The sequence below is a fragment of the Oncorhynchus clarkii genome, chromosome 28 (genome assembly GCF_045791955.1).
Source record: "Oncorhynchus clarkii lewisi isolate Uvic-CL-2024 chromosome 28, UVic_Ocla_1.0, whole genome shotgun sequence".
Lineage (NCBI taxonomy): Eukaryota > Metazoa > Chordata > Actinopteri > Salmoniformes > Salmonidae > Oncorhynchus > Oncorhynchus clarkii.
In genome coordinates this window covers 14,381,505-14,401,639 of record NC_092174.1, presented here as the reverse complement: position 1 = coordinate 14,401,639, position 20,135 = coordinate 14,381,505, and the positions used below count along the sequence as shown (strand labels likewise).

Here is a 20,135-nt window from a genome sequence, read left to right as displayed (position 1 = left end):
GTGACATCTGTAACCACTCAATAAGTTATGGAAACATTTTTAAAAAAAATGTATCATGTGTTTATCATAATTACATATAAATATAGACGCAACATGTGAAGTGTTGGTCCCATGTTTCATGAGCTGAAATAAAAGATCCAAGAAATGTTCTATTTGCACAAAAAGTTTTTCTCAAATTTTGTGCACAAATTTGTTTACATTCCTGTTAGTGAGTATTTCTCCTTTGCCAAGATTATCCATTTAAAATGACAGGTCTGGCATATCAAGAATTTGATTAAACAGCATGATCATTACACAGGTGCACCTTGTGCTGGGGACAATAAAAGGCCACTAAAATGTGCAGTTTTGTCACACAACACAATGCCACAGACGTTTCATGTTTTGTGGGAGACTAACATTGGCATGCTGGTCTGCAGGAATGACCACCAGAGCTGTTGCCAGATCATTTAATGTTAATTTCTCTACCATAAGCCACCCCCAACGTCCTTTTAGAGAATTTGGCATTACGTCCAACCGGCCTCACAACCGCAGGCCACGTGTAACCACGCCAGCCCAGAACCTCCACATCCGACTTCTTCACCTACGGAATTGTCTGAGACCAGCCACCCGGACAGCTGATGAAAATGTGGGTTTGCACAACTGAATAATTCCTGCACAAACTATTAGAACCCATCTAATCTGCATGCTCGTTGTCTTCACCGGGGTCTTGACCTGATTGCAGTTTGTCGTCGTAACCGACTTCAGTGGGCAAATGCTCACCTTCGATGGCCACCTGCATGCTGGAGAAGTGTGCTCTTCATGGATGAAGAGCACACAACTGTACAGCGTTGTGTGGGCAAGCAGTTGGCAAGCAGTTTGCTGATTCCAAAGTTGTGAACAGAGTGCCCCATGGTGGTGGTCTGGTTATGGTATGGGCAGGCATAAGCTACAGACAACAAACACAATTGCATTTTATCAATGGCAATTTAAATGCATAGAGATACTGTGACAAGATCACCAGACAAGTCACCCATTTAGCATATTTGGGATGTTCTGGATCGACAGCGTGTTCCAGTCCCCACCAATATCCAGCAACTTCGCACTGCCATTGAAGAGGTGTGGGGCAACATTCCACAGACCACAATCAACAGCCTGATCAACTCTATGTGAAGGAGACGGGTCACACTACACGAGGCAGATGATCACACCAGATACTGTTCTCTGATCTACACCCCTACCTTCTTTTTTTTAAAGGTACAGTATCTGTGACTAACAAATGCGTATCTGTAGATTAGGGCATAATTCATGTATTTCAATTGACTGATTTCCTTATATGAACTGTAACTTAGTAAAAATCTTTGAAATTGTTGGATGTTGCGTTTATTTTTGTTGAGTGTAATTCAAAACCACAACAGTCCGAGGGTAGAGAAACACAATCAAACGTTTGACTATGATGAGATAGATTATCTAGGGTTTCTGTATTTTCAGATATGACAGTATTGACAGTAGAAATGGGAAGGTTATTGTTGTTGTTCAGGCGCTGATTTTTGCAGCTCACACAGCTCCGTTCAGATAAAGGGACAGGAACCTCTGGAATGTTTTATACTTGTACCCCGACAGACCTGGAGGAATCTGAAGAGGCAACCCAGAGAGAAGAAGAAAAACCTGGTCATATGTTTTCAAATAGCTTTTGTATAAAAATCTAAGTTACTAAGTAAAAATGGATTCACTGTTACGATCCATTTCTGTTTATAACAAATGTGTGACAATTGTGGGACCTGTAAAACTGCACAGCTGTACAGTGTATTTTGTAACTGTTAGATTATGTCCAAAATGAAATCTAGAATCGGCTTCCTATTTCGCAAACAAAGCATCCTTCACTCGTGCTGCCAAACATACCGTTGTAAAACTGACTATCCTACCGATCCTTGACTTTGGCGATGTCACATTTACAAAATAGCATCCAACACTCTACTCTGCAAATTGGATGCAGTCTATCACAGTTTTGTCACCAAAGCCCCATATACTACCCACCACTGCGACCTGTATGCTCTCGTTGGCTGGCCCTCGCTTCATATTCGTCGCCAAATCCACTGGCTCCAGGTCATCTATAAGTCTTTGCTAGGTAAAGCCCTACCTTAGCTCACTGGTCACCATAGCAACACCCACCCGTAGCACGCGCTCCAGCAGGTATATCTCACTGGTCACCCCCAAAGCCAATTCCTCATTTGGCCGCCTTTCCTTCCAGTTCTCTGCTGCCAATGACTGGAACGAACTGCAAAAATCACTGAAGCTGGAGACTCATATCTCCCTCACTAACTTTAAGCACCAGCTGTCAGAGCAGCTCACAGATCACTGCACCTGTACATAGCCCATCTGTAAATATTCCATCCAACTACCTCATCCCCCATACTGTTATTTATTTGATTTATTTTGCTCCTTTGCACCCCAGTATCTCTACTTGCACTCATCTTCTGCACACCTATCACTCCAGTGTCTAATTGCTATATTGTAATTATTTCACCACTATGGCCTATTTATTGCCTACCTCATTTGCACAACCTATATATAGACCTTTTCTATTGTATTATTGACTGCATGTTTGTTTATTCCATGTGTAACTGTTGTTGTTTGTGTTGTACTGCTTTGCTTTATCTTGGCCAGGTCTCAGTTGTAAATGAGAACTTGTTCTCAACTAGCCTACCTGGTTAAATAAAGGTGAAATAAATAAAAACACGTCAGTCAAATCCTATGTATCTGTAGGTGTATTGACTGGTTTTGCTGAGAGATAAACAGTAGTATTACCTTTATGGTTCTGCTCCTGGTAGACCTGGACACTCTGCAGGTCGATGGTGGGAGAGATGGGATAGAACGTCTCAAGGACGTGGTCGGCTGTGCTTTTGACCTCCTCCTTACCAGCAAGCATTGGGAGAGGGGCCATGCTCTTGAGTTCTCACACGTGGAACAAGTCTTCACCTGGGAGGGAAAAGGGGACCAATAACAGGTGCAATATAACGGCTAAGCTATTGATCAATGTATGTAGTAATCTATGGCTGGCAGTTTACAAACTTTTATTTTTATTTTGTGTGAGCATTTACCCACCTTTATCAGGAAAATGCATTCAAAGTAAAGGGAATGTTTCTTTACTTACCGCGAACGGCGATCAGCGTTTACCCAACGTTTTACCACTACATCGCTGATGGCTGGGATTCAATGCAAGTTGCGTTATAGTGCAGCGCAATAAACAGCAAACAACGCGCCTTTAAAAAGGCATTTTTCCCCTGACGTTCGCGGACACTGCATTAATGGTTAGCGCTACACATGTCGGCTGAAGCGTAAATTACTATTAGAAGTTTGTTATATTGAAGGCCTTGTATTGAATACGGGCCTATACTCCCCTACATATTTATCTGGACAGTGAAGCTAAACTTTAAATTTGTCTTTACACTAAATTTCGCTCTAACTTTAAATACCGGCTCTATACTTATTTGCGGGTATTTCCATACATGTCTTTTTAACGTTTAGAAAATACTTGATGTCAAAGTCAAGTGTTCACATGGGTGTATAAGCACATGTTTATGTGAGAAAAGTCATAAGCATGTAGCCACGTGTGAGTCACCAGAAATTCCGGGTACACCAGATGCTGGGGGCGGCAGGTAGCCTCACGGTTAGAGCGTTGGGTCAGTAACCGATAGGTTGCTAGATCGAATTCCCGAACTGGCAAGGTGAAAATATGTTGTTCTGCCCCTGAACAAGGCAGTTAACCCACTGTTCCTATGCCGTCATTGTAAATAACAATTTGTTCCTAACTGATTTGCCTAGATAAATAAAAGGTTAAATTAAACAATGAATCACAAAATGGTTGTACTGATGTCAATATGTTTGTCTTTGTATTAAGTTATTCATCTACAGGTTTTGGTAGGGTACGGGTGTTTTATGTCAAAAACTTTTTTTTATCAAGCAGCTAATACTGAAAATACGTTTATGTAAACAACTACTAACCATTCTATCTATATTAATTGAGGGTCAATTTGCAGATGCATTTATCGTCAGGATACAGATTACTGCTAACTCAATTGCAAATTAGCCACAGAAACCCAGTGGTTCTACTTTGGGGGGTGTCGATGTAACAGTATAACTTTAGTCCGTCCCCTCGCCGGGCTCGAACCAGGGACCCTCTGCTCACATCAACAACTGACACCCACGAAGGATCGTTACCCATCGCTCCTCAAAAGCCACGGCCATTTCACATCGGTTACATAGACAGCAGTCTACGATCGGAGGGAAGCCAGTCCTACGCCACCATATCTGACTCGCTTAGACATGATGAGAGAGCAGTATGGGCTCACCTGGAGTCTGTCCTAAGAGATGTCAAGAATAAGAATCCACAAATCATGACACTCCACATGATGAGCTACGGTCCCATCACCCAATACAGAAACAAGAAGGACATGTATCTACTTCGCACTCTGCCACATAGTTACGGATTCAAACAAATCACCTGGAACCTTTCTGAAAAAGGCCCACGGGAAGGGGGCATCAGATGGCATGGGTTCACCACACCTTCCCCCTCGGATACTTTGTTGGATCGAACAACAGAAATGGAAGTGAATGAGGACATACAGCTCACTCAGCTTACACTTTCTACCAATCTTCTTTAACAAACCATCTCCCTTTTCCCCCAACATTTTTAAGTCATTCGAAATGAGGGGTCATCCAATGAAAAAACAAATATATTTATTATACTGTAACTTAGTATAATATAACTTATCCTTAATGTTGAATATTTGAGACCACACATTTATTCATGTTTTTTTGCTTGAAATAATGGTCCGAAAACCTTAATGATTTGTCTATTTCAGGCACACCCGTTGCTGACAGGTGTATAAAATCGAGCACACAGCCATGCAATCTCCAAAGACAAACATTGGCAGTAGAATGGCCTTACTGAAGAGCTCAGTGACTTCCCATGTGGCACCGTCATAGGATGCCACCGTTCCAAAAAGTCAGTTCGTTAAATTTCTGCCCTGCTAAAGCTACCCTGGTCAACTGTAAGTGCTGTTATTGTGAAGTGGAAACATACATCTAAAAGCAACAACGGCTCAGCCGCGAAGTGGTACAAGCTCACAGAACGGGACTGCCGAGTGCTGAAGCGCGTAAAAAATGGTCTGTCCTGGGTTGCAACACTCACTACCGAGTTCCAAACTGCCTCTGGAAGCAGGCAGAGAGAAGCAAGCGCTGCCTTCTCCGATGGGCCCCGAGAGCAAATCAAATGCACTATAGGCCTACTGCTCAGATGACTGTCTGCAGCACTCTGGGCCTGCCGGGAAGGCAGAGTTTACACCTTCAGACACATGAAATGGTTCAAAATAGCAAAGAGATGCTGTTTTTGTGAGTGAATTCATGTTTCAGTCCTTACTCAGCACTGTCAACACGTTGTATTCAACACTTTTATAAGCCATAAAATGTGAGTTCTTCCTACGTCCACTCAGCGCCTCAACTAGCACAGCAGCAGTAATGAATGAGTAAGGAAAGTGTTGTGTCCGCGAACGTGACAAATAAACTGATTTGATGCGCTCGTTTTGAGATCAGAGCGAGAGCTGCATGTAGCCACGTGTGCACATTTTGTTCATGGACAAACTATTTGTACTATTTTATCTGTGGATTAATTGTCGGAGTAGAGGACCTTGTACATTTAAGGTAAAATAACCCAATGTTTATATCCTTGGACAAATTAGTTAGCAACAGCTAGCTAAATTGCCATAAATGTTTAATGATTTTCGACCTGTCCCCAAATCAATATAGTTTGTTTTGATATTTCAACCAACGTGACCTGATCGCGTCTGGTGTGGATGGACGAAAATCAACATGCGTCAGTGTTCACAATAAACGCGCGTTGGAAGTTGCACATGACGTTAAAGTTTGCTCAGAAAACCTGAAATTTGCACCGGAAAAAAATGGAGGGAACTTTGTGTGAGACAGACACATGGCTATTTTTTTCGATTGGCTTAAGGCATGAGTATGCGGAATTGATGAATACACAAATACTCAGACAAACAGTGATATAGCGTACTGTAGCGCCCTCGACAGGGATATTCTGTAACAATCAATCAGACGGATAGCTACCAAATATATTTGTTTCCCTCGCATCTAGCTGCCTGATACAGCTGGCCAGTTGATCGTAAAGTAGGATGAATTATACAGCTAGTTAAAGGTAGCTGCAAGTCCAGTGGCTAGCCAGGAGTTCGTATGAAATGTATAGGCTACTCTCCGGTGAACAACACTGTGCACTTTGTCCACTGCCAGTCTTATCAACAGCTTACTGAACACGGTTGTTTGAATACATTCCATAAAGTACATTGCTTGGTGTATGTTTTTAAGCATACGAAAACATCCCCTTTGCCAGTCAAACATTTTAAGCACAATTGTTTCAGTGGTTTAAACGACGGGATGAACACTAAGATTCGTAATAGCTGTGTTGAAAACATCCTCACTCACATCTACCACGTTTACTGCTCACGGGGTCTCCACCCGGATCATAAACACGGTGAAATAAACAGTGAAATTAGCGAAAGGGAGGGGTTTGGCCGAGAGCGACTTCGCTTCCTTTACTTCTTCTTCGATGAGGTTTAACGGCGGTTGGCATCCAAACACTTTTGCATTACCGCCACATACTAGACTGGAGTATAACTCCCTTATACTTAGCTTAAAAATTAAAATAAATCAACAAAAATACCTTACACTCAAACGCACCACCCTACTCCAATAGTCCTACCTCAGGCCAACAGCTTGAAAGGACAAGACACTCAACACACCCTGTAACTCTTCTGACAAGTCTTGTACACCCAAATACCTCTCTGCAGCTGCCACCACAACCTCATTTTTCAGCGACTTGTGTTCCATCCCTCCAGTACAGTTGATAACCATTTCTATAAACACTAAAAATCTAATCTTACTCAAGCATATATCACTTGTTGACCTATCTCTCTGTACTTGTACAGATATACTACTCACACCACTCCTTTCAGGATCCCTCCCACCCCAACCCATCTTCCTCTACTTTCTTCACTGCCTCAGCATATGACAACTTCTGCACTACTCTGACCCCGGAAACCTCAACCTGCCTCTCTCGCAACTGATATTTCTGATCCCCAGCCCTATGGGCACCCTTCCAATTAACACATACCACTACTTTCCCCAATGCTACTCATTCCTTTGTCTCATGCCCTTCTGCACACTTCTCACACGTAAGAACCTCCTTCGTACACACTGCTGCCACATGCCCATAAGCTTGACACCTGTAACAACGTAATGTATTAGTATCAGAGAACTTCACCACACCTACCCCCTCCGATACTTTGCCCTCGTTCACTTCCATTTCTCTTGTCTTCGATCTGCTTACACTTTCTACCAATCTTCTTTAACAAACCATCTCTATTTTCCTGCCATTTTTAAACGATTCAAGCTCACCCTCTTCCTACCCCTCTCTCTCTTCAACCTCCTCTGCCTCTCTTTTTCCCTCATTCCTCCTTCATATTCCAAGTATGTCTCCTTATGATAATACTGCACTTCTCCTGACATCTTATTCTTGTCCTCTCAAGGGATGCCATTTTCCTTATCTCCAGCGCGTCCAGTCCAGACACAACAACGCGTCCCTCTGCACAATGAATGGACCAAAATTAAATAATTTGTTTCGCACTTCAGCAGCAGCAGGCATCAGTAAACCACTAATAATACTACTATTTAAAAACCATATCTGCTAGTAATCAAAAGAGGTCAGTTCTGTAAATCAATGGGCTTCACGTGAGGAAATTCTAATTTCCTTAACACAACGGAAATCACAATTTCACAACACATTCCCCCCAGAAGTGAAAGAGGAAGTGACAACTTTGAGAATTTTACTTCTGGGTAAACAAGATAAGTAGTACGCTATTTCATATTGATGAGCCTAGTTTTATACCCTTTACAGAGATACAATATCAGTTAATCAGGGAAAGAATTGCTGCTTTAGAATAATCTTTTCAAGACAAACGATTTAACACTGTCATCACTAAAAGGGTTTGGATTATGACAATGGTATGAATGATAGAATGGAATGACATCATAATTAAGGAGTACTCAAGAAGAGACACAGCTGTGTTGTCTTCTTCAGATCACCTCCATATATCCCTGTTTTGTGCCAACAAGACATGCAGGAGGCAGAGATGGCAAGGAGGCAACAGGAGAAGGAAACAACGGAGAGACAGAAAGAGATAGAGAATTTCAGGGTACAAGAGGATAAGACAAAGGCAGAAAAATATGAAAGAAAAACAGGACAGAAGACATGGGGGAACACAGATATGGAGAGTGTGCAACAGGACAAAGAGAGGGTCCAGAGAAAGCTGGAGCCTGCTGTCCCTGTGCTAAAAGCAAGGGTCATTGAGTGCAAGCCCAGGCCGAAACCAGACCTGATACCTGAGTATGGACTCGAGCCCAAGGCTGACCCAGCACCCAGGCCCAGGGCTGAGAAGGCAGACATGGAGCTGCTGGACATTGAGGATGAGGAGTGTGAGGATGAAGAGTTGGCTCTCATGGGCAACAAAAAGATGATGCGTTCCTCAGATCTGGAAGAAGCCCAGCATGAGCTTCAAAAGGGGGCTAAGGAGGCCAGGCGTAGAGGCCAGGCCGAAGCCATCGAGAAATGTTACAGACACATCGGCTCTAGTAATATTAGTAAAGAAGACAGCGCACCACCTATGAATGTTGCCAATAGTAAGACTAATGGAGATATGGAGGGAGGAACCTATTCCTCAAACAGTAATGAGGCAGACGAGAGAACTACCAAAGTGGACAGCGTGACTGGGAAAGTGATTGGCTGGGTGAACAGAAAAGTCAAAGAGAGAAACGAGAGAAAGATTGCAAGAACATACTGGAGGGAGGAGACTCAAAGTGATCAGTTGTACATAAACGGTGTAGTGGTTTGCAGCCGTGCCCAGCGGGAGAGAGAAAAGAGGGCAAAACTCCTCAAAGGTGAGCAAACCAGACGGAGGCTGGAAAGACGCTGGCAAGAGTGGGAGAAGAGGTACAGAAGAAAGAACACGCTGAAGAGGGTACAGAGAAATGGGCTCTGGTACAGGGAGTTGGAGGACAAGAACAGCAGCCAGGATAGTCATGAGGACAACTCACTACCTGATGGAGCAGATGAGGCTGACGGTGATGAAGAGGTGGAATACCTTTTAATGTATGGGCCCTGCGACTGTGAACTCTGCAGGGACGGATACACATGTCTCTGGTACAGTTATGACAAGGAGGAGACAGACCCCAAGGAGGCTAGGAGCAAGCGGAGGAGGATAATCAATTGGATCAATACAAGAGTCAAAGAAGATTATCGCAAGAGAATCAACACAACCTTTAACATCCAGAGTTTAGTATACAATGATTATGCCATTTACGGAAACGCCATCCTTCGCCAATGGGACCTACAGAAGATCATACGGCGGGAACTCATAAAAAAGGAGGAAAGAAGACAAAGGCTGGAGAAGCGCTGGAAGGAGTGGGAGAAAGTGAGGGCTCAGAAGATAAAAACAATTATTCAGGAGAAGAAGGCAAAGGAACAGGTCAGGCTCAATAGGCTGATAGACCTGAATCTAGAGGCAGACCAGAAGATCAAGGAGTTCATTGCTGCCAATCCAGGAATCCAGTCCCAGTACCCAGGAGGTTATACCAGGATGGAGATGATGGGACGTTGGGACATGGGCTACCAGAGGGAGGAGACTCAGGGCCAGGAGGGCAGAGTAGGGCCTGCTACTGTACAAAAGTCCACTGCACCTCTGCGGACCAAGAAAATAACCAAATGGCAGAAGTTGCAAAAATGGTAAAGAATAGAGCTAGAGGGGAGCTGAATATGAGCTGTACTACTGGTGACAACAGTAATTTATGTGAATTCCTGAATAGCAAAAATGTAATGGTGGAATAATGTTCACATTACCAAGATGCTAATTTATCTCGTCATTTTTGCAGGTTTTACACGATCCAACTGTGAAAAGTCCAGCCCCAGAATGATCATATGAAAGTTATTTCCTAATAAATATTTTGGAAGTAAAATGAAAATCCAAACGGAATCAATTATATACGGATCCTATCAGATACTATTCCCTCATAATATGGTACATTGTTATTTCAAAACCAGACACTTAAAAACAAAGACATAGTTCATTTTGTTGCATATATTTCAAAATGTAATTTAATGAAACAAAATGAAAAGAATGTTATAGATTTTTTGTGAATGAATACTGGTAACCAAAGCAGGCAAGCTGAGAAGTGTCCAAAATGGACATCCCAAGGCATATCGGTGAACAATATTTTCAGAATTATGAGAAAAAAGTTCCAAAATACTAAATACAAAGTTGCTAATTTTAAAATAATTGCAAAATGATTCCGTCATGGGCAATAGAGTATTCGTCCTAACAAAGATGTCTACATATGTTTCAGGATGTTGTGTATTCCTGGAAATGGTCTTCATGTAAACATTACAGTTTTGAAAACATAGCTTCTTTCTCCCCAAAAAGTAGTATCTTGGCACCAGTTACCATGGGTATTTCTGTACTGAATGAAATATTACCACTACCTTTTTAAAAACATGTATATCTTTATTTCCCAAACACAATTCAACAATCACTTTGTATTTTAATTATTTTAGGCATATTTTAAACATAGGCTTATTACCTAACAAACACTTAGTACTTAAAAAAACAAACACTTTTAACATAGGCCAGGTCCTGTTGTTACCTCATATCCCAGCGATAATGCCTTGCACAACTACGCCAGGGATGAAAACACTTACATTTGCTCAACTGGTCATCCCTACTGCCTCTGATCTGGTGGACTCACTAAACACGCATGCTTTGTTTGTAAATTATGTCTGAGTGCTGGAGTGTGCCCCTGGCTATCCGTAAATAAATACAAATAACAAGAAAATTGTGCCGTCTGGTTTGCTGAATATAAGGAAGTTGAAATGATTTATACTTTTACTTTTGATACTTAAATACGATTTAGCAATTCCGTTTACTTTTGATACTGAAGTATGTTTAAAACCAAATACTTTTAGACTTTTACTCAAGTAGTATTTTACTGGGTGACTTTTACTTTTACTTGAGTCAATTTCTATTAAGGTATCTTTACTTTTACTCTAGTATGACAATTTAGAACTTTTTCCACCACTGGTATAATGCAGAGTGCCACATGGCTGGACTCACACTGCCAAATCGTATTTTTCATGAACAAAAGATAGACCCTCCTGCCCTCACTAGCTTTATCCCTTGTCTCAACAGTGATGGGATCATTAGTGAGCACAGGACAGAACCCTTTTCTGCCTCCTCTTCTTCTTCACCCTCCTTTCCCACTCACTGTTTACTCTGTTGTTCATCCTGCTCCTCCCCCCTCTCCTCTTGAATATCCCCTTTCAGTGCAATGTCAGAACATGGTGACTGGTCATGCGTCCATCTACTTGGAGAACAGCTCCCCATCACAAAGCCAACGGATGGTTCCTCTCTTTGCTCTGGGAGGCATGCTGTTCTCTTGGATGCCAGAGAGGCCCACACGGTTTTCACATGCTCCCAGTTTCTTCTTGTACAAGTCACTGAAGAGAGTTGCGCCGGTGAAATAGTTATCAAATGTAAATGTGGTACCCTGTGCCCAAGTAAGGGACATTCAACAGGATCATGAAAGCATCATAGCACTCCCCTTTTCCTGAAGCAGATGGGTTCTTGCCCACAAATACATTGAAGTCGCACGTGTAACCATTTCGTGAATCAGCTAAAACACTAGACCTTGAATCCATGCCTGTAGGGCTTGGATTTCATGTATTGTTTGAGGCATTGGTGGGCCTTGGAGCGCACCATGCGCTCATCAATGGAAAGGTTCTGGAATTGGGAGACGTCCCTGCATGCATCCAATAACTGGTCTTTGAGAGGTTTGATTCTCATGAGCCGATTGTACACCGCAGTACCCTTCTTCTTGTCGTTTTCCTCACCCTCTGCTGGTTCACTCAAGTGCAGTGAATAGGTGATTGGCCCAAAATATTGTCATGGTCATGACTGTACGGCAAAAAGGATTACCATACAACCTGTTCGGGACCCAGTAGTCTGATACAGTGTGCACATTCAGCAGACCCATATAGATTACAATGCTGAGGTATTTGTACATTTCCTCCATGGATACAGATCTCCATGGTTCTTTAAATCCCTGTTCCTGTCTTCTCTTGGCATTCTTGTTTGTATTTGAGCAGAGAGTATCAACAACGTCATTACTGAAGAACAGCTGGAAGAGCTCAAGTGGGGTGTACTTTGAAGTGTTTAGCTGGTGTCCTAGAGTCCTGGCAGGTTTGAGGGGGAACAGTTTAGGCTCTTGGTCTGGTTCATCCTCACTCCTCCTCGCTGACCCACTGTTAAGAGATGTGGCTAGATTAGCGTTTTTTTCTGGATTTGGCAGGGCTGGGTGTCCAAGGGGGAGAGGATGGAGAGAGGCATGGCCTTCTTTTCCCCCGTTTCTGTGCTGCTTTAGGGCCAGAGATGTTTTTTGTTTCTCTTTTTTGAAGCTCTGGTCTCTATGGCTTTTGTCGCAGAGGAAAGTGCATCTTCATCCTCCTCACTTGACTTTAAAACATCAGTGGAGGGAGGGGAGGCACCTCTTACGCTGAGCTGTGATGCATCTGTTCCATTGAACAGGGAGTCATTCCCGTCTTCAGTCTCTGACGGTTCTGTCTTCATCTTCCTCTCTAAAATGTATCAAAAAATGAAATTGGGTTAAGGTGAGCAATATCAGTTCATTGTGACAGCTCTAGTGTATGCAAATACAGTTAAAGTCGGAAGTTTACATACACTTTAGCCAAATACATTTAAAATCAGTTTTTCACAATTCCTGACATTTAATCCTAGTCAAAAGTCCATGTCTTAGGTCAGTTAGGATCACCACTTTATTTTAAGAATGTGAAATGTCAGAATATTAGTAGAGAATTATTTATTTCAGCTTTTATTTCTTTCATCACATTCCCAGTGGGTCAGAAGTTTACATACAAATCAAATCAAATCAAATTTTATTTGTCACATACACATGGTTAGCAGATGTTAATGCGAGTGTAGCGAAATGCTTGTGCTTCTAGTTCCGACAATGCAGTAATAACCAACAAGTAATCTAACTAACAATTCCAAAACTACTGTCTTGTACACAGTGTGAGGGGATAAAGAATATGTACATAAGGATATATGAATGAGTGATGGTACAGAGCAGCATAGGCAGATACAGTAGATGGTATCGAGTACAGTATATACATATGAGATGAGTATGTAAACAAAGTGGCATAGTTAAAGTGGCTAGTGATACATGTATTACATAAGGATACAGTCGATGATATAGAGTACAGTATATACGTATGCATATGAGATGAATAATGTAGGGTAAGTAACATTATATAAGGTAGCATTGTTTAAAGTGGCTAGTGATATATTTACATCATTTCCCATCAATTCCCATTATTAAAGTGGCTGGAGTTGAGTCAGTGTCAGTGTGTTGGCAGCAGCCACTCAATGTTAGTGGTGGCTGTTTAACAGTCTGATAGCCTTGAGATAGAAGCTGTTTTTCAGTCTCTCGGTCCCAGCTTTGATGCACCTGTACTGACCTCGCCTTCTGGATGATAGCGGGGTGAACAGGCAGTGGCTCGGGTGGTTGATGTCCTTGATGATCTTTATGGCCTTCCTGTGACATCGGGTGGTGTAGGTGTCCTGGAGGGCAGGTAGTTTGCCCCCGGTGATGCGTTGTGCAGACCTCACTACCCTCTGGAGAGCCTTACGGTTGTGGGCGGAGCAGTTGCCGTACCAGGCGGTGATACAGCCCGCCAGGATGCTCTCGATTGTGCATCTGTAGAAGTTAGTATTTGGCAGCATTGCCTTTAAATTGTTTAACTTGGGTCAAACATTTTGGGTAGCCTTCCACAAGCTTCCCACAATAAGTTGGGTGAATTTTTGCCCATTCCTCCTGACAGAGCTGGTGTAACTGAGTCAGGTTTGTTGGCCTCCTTGCTCGCACATGCTTTTTCAGTTCTGCGCACAAATTTTCTATAGGATTGAGGTCAGGGCTTTGTGATGGCCACTCCAATACCTTGACTTTGTTGACCTTAAGCCATTTTGCCACAACTTTGGAAGTATGCTTGGGGTCATTGTCCATTTGGAAGACCCATTTGCGACCAAGCTTTAAGTTCCTGACTGATGTCTTGAGATGTTGCTTCAATATATCCACATCATTTTCCTGCCTCATGATGCCATCTATTTTGTGAAATGCACCAGTCCCTCCTGCAGCAAAGCACCCCCACAACATGATGCTGCCACCCCCGTGCTTCACGGTTGGGATGGTGTTCTTTAGCTTGCAAGCCCCCCCTCAGACACACACACACACGAGGGAAAAACAAAGTAGAATCATTTTATTACACAGTTAATAGTTTTTCTATTTCCGAGTTCATAAATACAGATAGACTTGAAATGGAAATTAAATAGACTACACACTCATTATATTGGAGTTTAGGAACCAGAAATGCAAGCCCACATTGTTTATCAGAGCTGGCCTGGTAAACTTTAGTATAGTGTCTACTGTCTTGCTTAGTCAGACTATGGCTATCTTGCTTAATCAGGCTAGCTAATTTACCAGTATGGAAAGAAAAGGCTAAACTATGCCCTCCATGTCGCAGTCAATGGGAGCCATTCAATAATCCAGTTTTCTATTTGGTTAGCTACTATAGTTGGCTAGCTAGCTAAACACATTCACTGCTTTCTTATCGTACATGTACAAGGTAGAACTATTAAAAGTAAAACCATAATGTTTTCTTTTGGAACAAAACCAATGTTGAACGAAACTGGCGCACAAGTGAGTGTGCGGCTTCGGCAAAACGTGTTATCACGTACTGTACTGTCTTTGACGTTATGGCTATGTATGACATCATGTAATGTGATACCGATTTTTCCCACAAGGCAGCAGAGTGATAGTATAAATACCAACGTCACCCCTTCATAAAATCCTCTTCCGCGCTTAACTCAACAGTGTATGGTGGACAGTTTATACTGTGCGGGCCACAAAATGGTAACTATTACATTTGTATTTGCTTTGGAAGGTAATGTAACGTTAAAAGAACTGGACTCTTATGCGTACTACTCTAAATGTGTATTTGGTGTGTCTTACGTAGCTATTTGGCTTTTTGTATTGCATGGTGGTGTATTTTCATGTGTGGCCTTGAACCAGTAACGTTTTCAGTGCGTTGCGGTTTCAAACTTCCATTCACCGCCAGCTCTGCTAATATTAATGTAAAAATACGTTCGTTGAACAGAGTTCCGTCGAGTAATTATTTTCATTTACATCCGGTATGTACTTCTCGCCGCGAATGTATTGAGCTGTTGATTGCCGAATACGTATTTTCGGTCGCTTGTAAATTCATTTAGAATATTTTTTTTGGGGGGGGGGAAGTGCATACCGGCCGTAACGGGAGTAAATGAAGCTAGTTGCTCAACGCAACTGCACATTTGATCTACGAACATATTTTGACATTATTTTATTGCAACAATATAATACTACAACAATAGAGGGACACAACGCGTAAATAGCAGTTTATTTGGAATTTCCTGGACAATGGAGGTCTAAAACACTGGTTCAGTTTGGCCTGAACCGCCACGTGCTAATTGTTAGCACCAGCTCAAATATACTAACGAGACTAAAGTTACACATTTTTGGATTCATTAGACATTTACATAGCCAGTGTTAATTCGAACACGTCTGACAAAATTCATGTTAGGATTTTTGATGAAACGCCGACTTTACTGACCAGACATGGATTTGCGCTTTTAACTGTTCATTCCATTTAACTTTACCAGGTATCTTATCATACTCTTCTAACCTTTCAGATTATGAAGTACAACCTAACGTTACTTGATCCTGTTGAATGACTCAGCGAAAATGGTTTACGATCAGGTATGTGCCATACCAGCATTCCCATCAAACATTGATTTTTATATCAAGCCCACATTCGTTTGAATAAGAGTTGCTGGTGTGCAAGTGATTCTTGTCAAGTTTTGGGAATTAGCTACCTAGTTATGTCTGGTAGAATTTCACCTATGTCTGATATGATGAGAAACATGTTGGTAGGGACATCTGAAATAAATGAAGAAACGCCAACTTTACTGACCAGACATGGATTTGTGCTTTTAACTGTTCATATCACTTAACTGTTGCCCATTATTTTATCATGCTCTTCTAACCTTTCAGCTTATGAGGATCAATCTGCTCGATCCTGGATGACAATGGTGTACGATCAGGTATGGCATGGCATCCAACTCATTGTACTTAATATCAAACCTACGTGATGAATATTTGAATAAGAGTAGTGGACAGAAGTGATTTCTGACACATTTTCAAACTGATGGATGTCCATTTGGCAGCGTTATATAATTGTTTTGACTGGAAAAATTGACAGAGCGACTGTTTCCTTAGGTTAAAACCACCTTTAAGCCAACCTTGTTAAGGAAACCAGGACATCCCACACTCCTGGTAAGTGCTCTGCATGGAATCCTTAGTTTTGGACCATATGCGTTGTTGACTATGCCGTTGATGATGTTTAAAGTATCATTGGGAATCTCTCTGAGACTATGTGAAAGAATTTTGATAACTGAAACGGTCTCCAGTATAATTTTTAAAGGACCCTGCCCCTCTACGTGCAGCTGAAATTAACTAGCTTTATTTGTTCCTCAGTTGTGCCTCAAGTTGTCGGATGGTTGGAACCTCTAGTCGGACTCATCAATACAGTTGCCTGTAAGTTGTTTACTGCAGCTGGAACACTTGATCATTGCCGATACAATGATGACAGCATAGTTCAGCAGATTAACCATGAAGAACACTCAGCATTGTCTTTCGCTCCTATCTGATGTATCGGTGATTACACGGAAATATAAATTCAACATGTAACAATTTCAATGGTTTTACTTAGTTCATATTTCAAGTCAATTGAAATAAACCCATTATGCCCAAATCTATGGATTTCACATGGCTGGGCAGTGGTGCCAGGCCCCCCCCCCCCCCCCCCCCCCCGAAGGGCTTTAATTGATAGAAATCCCCCAGTTTAATCAGCTGTCTGGGTGGCGTAGCTCATAAAATTCACTATTTTTACCTGGCAACAGCTCTTGTGGACGTTCCTATAGTCAGCATGCCAATTGTACTCATTGAATGTCTGGCTTTGTGGAATCAGCACAGTTTAGTTTCCTGTTATTGTCCCCAGCACAATGTGTATAATGGTCATGTTTATTGATATGCCACACCTGTAAAGTGGATGGAGTATCTTAGCAAAGAAAATGCTCACTAACAGGGATGGAAATGCATTGTGCACATTTTGTGTGCATGGTAAAGTTCAGCTCATGGGACCAACAGTTTACATGTTGCATTTATATTTTTGTTCAGTGTATATATGGAACTTTGAAGATGGCTTCCATCTGTTCTTGACACCATTTTTATCTTTCAGACATGGACAATTGGCTGATCTTGCTGTTTTGGGGTTACATCGCAAAATGAACCACAGGCCAAGGTAAGCGCTTGGGCTACATTGATTTTACATTTCAGCAGCCTGTGATGAAAAGATTCTGCCATATGAGTACGCTGATTATACTCCTACCGTTCCATTTATTTCTGAGGCTAAAGTGAAGCTCATTGACTCTTCAGTTCATGCTATGTGCTGCGCTAACTTTTTCCTTTCCACTTTAGGTTCCTGACGGCTGTCAGACCAGTTGCGTTTGTAGTGAATGTCCTTGACGCCTCAATATAAACTGAGCAGGTATGTTTCATGTATACAGAGGAAGTGGTTTGTTTAAGTCTGTCACTGCCATTGTTTCAGTGACCTGGTCCATGTTTTTATGTGGGGGTGAGCAAATGATGATTCAATTCTTGAACTCTCTCCCTGAGATCTTGATGACTACAAGAATACTGATCTTGCCCCATTGACATCCTAATGGTTGACTGTAACTTCATTTGGTTAACTTGTCTTCCTCTTCCCACAGGGTTTGGTCATGAAAGTGCAAGGACAATTACCTTTTGCACCTGCAATGTTCACTTTTATTGTGCTGTCAAAATATACTTAATTAAACTGTAAATGTAGTGTGAACTATAGATTGGTCAATAAAGAATACTCCAAGCATTGGTTTCACTTGCTGTTGTCAATAACAATAATGCTCAGTGTTGGTCCCAGAGAATGTAATGTTAATTTCTCTACCATAAGCCACTACCATTAAAGAATTTGGCTGTGCCCAGAAGACCACACATAGGCATGGATTTTCTTATGTCAATTTTGAACAGTCACGTACGTGGTGGTTGATGGACGTGCAGGCAATTTAAATGTGCAGAGACCGTGGTGTAGGCCCATTGTCCTGGCACTCATCTGCAGCCATAGCCTCGTTTCAACATAATGCACAGTCGCAAGGATCTACACATAATTCCCATAAATTGACGTTCCATGGCCTGCATACTCACTAGACATGTTACTCCACGTGGGGTACGTGTTACCTTCTGAATAGTGATACAGAACCACATTGTACTGTGATATTCAACCCCCAAAGTCTTTCCCGGGAGTTGTCGGTCTTGGGTTTCGCAGGTAATTGTCCTTGAGGTTTTGTTCGGGAGTACCGTGTAAAGGACAGTTATTCTACAACTTCATTACGGCATTGGCAAGTATATAGTTGAAAGCATGCCTTAACTTGGCGCTGTTTAGACCCTGATTTTCATAGTCTCTTGAGATGGCTAGTGAGGATTCTGTGTTATGCACTATAGCCCGTTACTGTATGTGATTGCATGTTCTCTGCTGTTGGCTTGTGGCTATGTGTTATGCAACACAGCTGACTTGAGACATTGTCAACAGTTTCAGGGCCATGGGCCTTTCTCATGATGGAAAAATACAGAATAACATGCCGAACTGTGCAATGAGTTGTGGGGTCACATTCAGAACGTAGTGTTGCGAGAACAAACTGTCTTATGTTAACAGGAGCCAGGTGTATAACTATTGAGCATGGGCACATAGATATTCTACTCAACGACTGACGGCTGAAGCGCCTAGGGGGCTGGGACCAGCTTGGGCGCCAACGATAGGCTGAGTTTAAACCACGCCCAGTATCTATATAAATGTCAGGAACAAGTCAGTTCTATGTGACAGCGAGCCTGTATATACGAAAATTGCATGTACCATTTATTGCTTAGCTAATAAAAAGTACATAGTATACAATCGGTGACTCATTTTCATATTTATCCTGATACCAGATTTGATTGACGCAACTCTTAACACTAGTACCACCATAATGTTAGCTAGCTATCCTCATCACCTAACTACCTGTAATTTCTTTGTTCCCACTCAATGATGGCGTCTCCCATCAATCAAGGTTCCGTGGCCTGAAAAGGGCAGTTAACCCACTGTTCATAGGTCGTCATTGTAAATAACCATTTGTTCTTAACTGACTTGCCTAGTTAAAGGTAAATATAAAAAGGTATGTTCAACAATTCCCTTCAATGTTTGTCTCAAGAATAAACAAGTGAAATAATTAGTCAGATTAGCTAGCTACTTGTCTTTAGGATCTTAAAGGGGAAATCAGCAGTTGATACGTCTTTGGATTTAAAATGATATGTACCCATTGATTCTTGAAGATATTACTTATAAATGCCCTATGAGCTTAGTTTGTCATACCCCAAATAAAAGCTAGTTTTACTCCAATGTTTTTTAACAAAGTAAATGTAACCACTGTAGCCTCAAACTATATCAAGGAAGGTCAGTCCTTGCATCTATAGCTCTGGCTATGAATTTGAGTGGTAACATTTCTCCAGCCCAGTCCCAAGAAGACGGAAAATGCTTTATTGTTTCTACTGCTGATTGCTGCTTTAAGTGCTTTTCATTTGCTTCATATTGTAACCTGCAGTAGGCTCTATGTGAGTGCGGTATAATGAAAAGACTGGCTCCTACAATAACCAAGGGCTTTTGGTCTTGCTGGCAATGGCTAATTACCTTTCAGTTTGACCAAAAGGCCTGAAGTCTCTTGTTCATAGACAAGGAAACACTTACATACCCCCATGTTATAATTTAAAATGTAATATATTAATTTTGTAGTAAGAAACAT

The 20,135-nt window shown here is 41.8% G+C and overlaps 2 long non-coding RNA genes and 5 other non-coding genes across 7 annotated transcripts; 6 read left to right on the top strand and 1 right to left on the bottom strand.

Annotated features, from left to right (window-relative positions):
* Nucleotides 1-25: 25 nt before the first annotated feature.
* Nucleotides 26-7,770, bottom strand: LOC139386482 (uncharacterized). The gene is made up of 3 exons (XR_011629056.1): nt 6,478-7,770; nt 2,785-2,955; nt 26-1,611 (listed from the first exon to the last, which is right to left on the bottom strand). It is a non-coding gene; the product is annotated as an uncharacterized lncRNA (long non-coding RNA).
* A 7,244-nt stretch (nt 7,771-15,014) lies between these two features.
* Nucleotides 15,015-18,175, top strand: LOC139386977 (uncharacterized). The gene is made up of 8 exons (XR_011629110.1): nt 15,015-15,084; nt 15,900-15,966; nt 16,261-16,310; nt 16,486-16,542; nt 16,744-16,803; nt 17,507-17,569; nt 17,746-17,815; nt 18,039-18,175. It is a non-coding gene; the product is annotated as an uncharacterized lncRNA (long non-coding RNA).
* On the top strand, nt 16,109-16,188 carry LOC139387626 (small nucleolar RNA SNORD74). The gene has a single exon (XR_011629205.1). It is a non-coding gene; the product is annotated as a small nucleolar RNA SNORD74 (small nucleolar RNA).
* On the top strand, nt 16,350-16,419 carry LOC139387633 (small nucleolar RNA SNORD75). The gene has a single exon (XR_011629211.1). It is a non-coding gene; the product is annotated as a small nucleolar RNA SNORD75 (small nucleolar RNA).
* On the top strand, nt 16,595-16,671 carry LOC139387621 (small nucleolar RNA SNORD79). The gene has a single exon (XR_011629200.1). It is a non-coding gene; the product is annotated as a small nucleolar RNA SNORD79 (small nucleolar RNA).
* On the top strand, nt 16,841-16,924 carry LOC139387628 (small nucleolar RNA snR60/Z15/Z230/Z193/J17). The gene has a single exon (XR_011629206.1). It is a non-coding gene; the product is annotated as a small nucleolar RNA snR60/Z15/Z230/Z193/J17 (small nucleolar RNA).
* LOC139387625 (small nucleolar RNA SNORD47) lies at nt 17,606-17,678 on the top strand. The gene has a single exon (XR_011629204.1). It is a non-coding gene; the product is annotated as a small nucleolar RNA SNORD47 (small nucleolar RNA).
* Nucleotides 18,176-20,135: the final 1,960 nt, after the last annotated feature.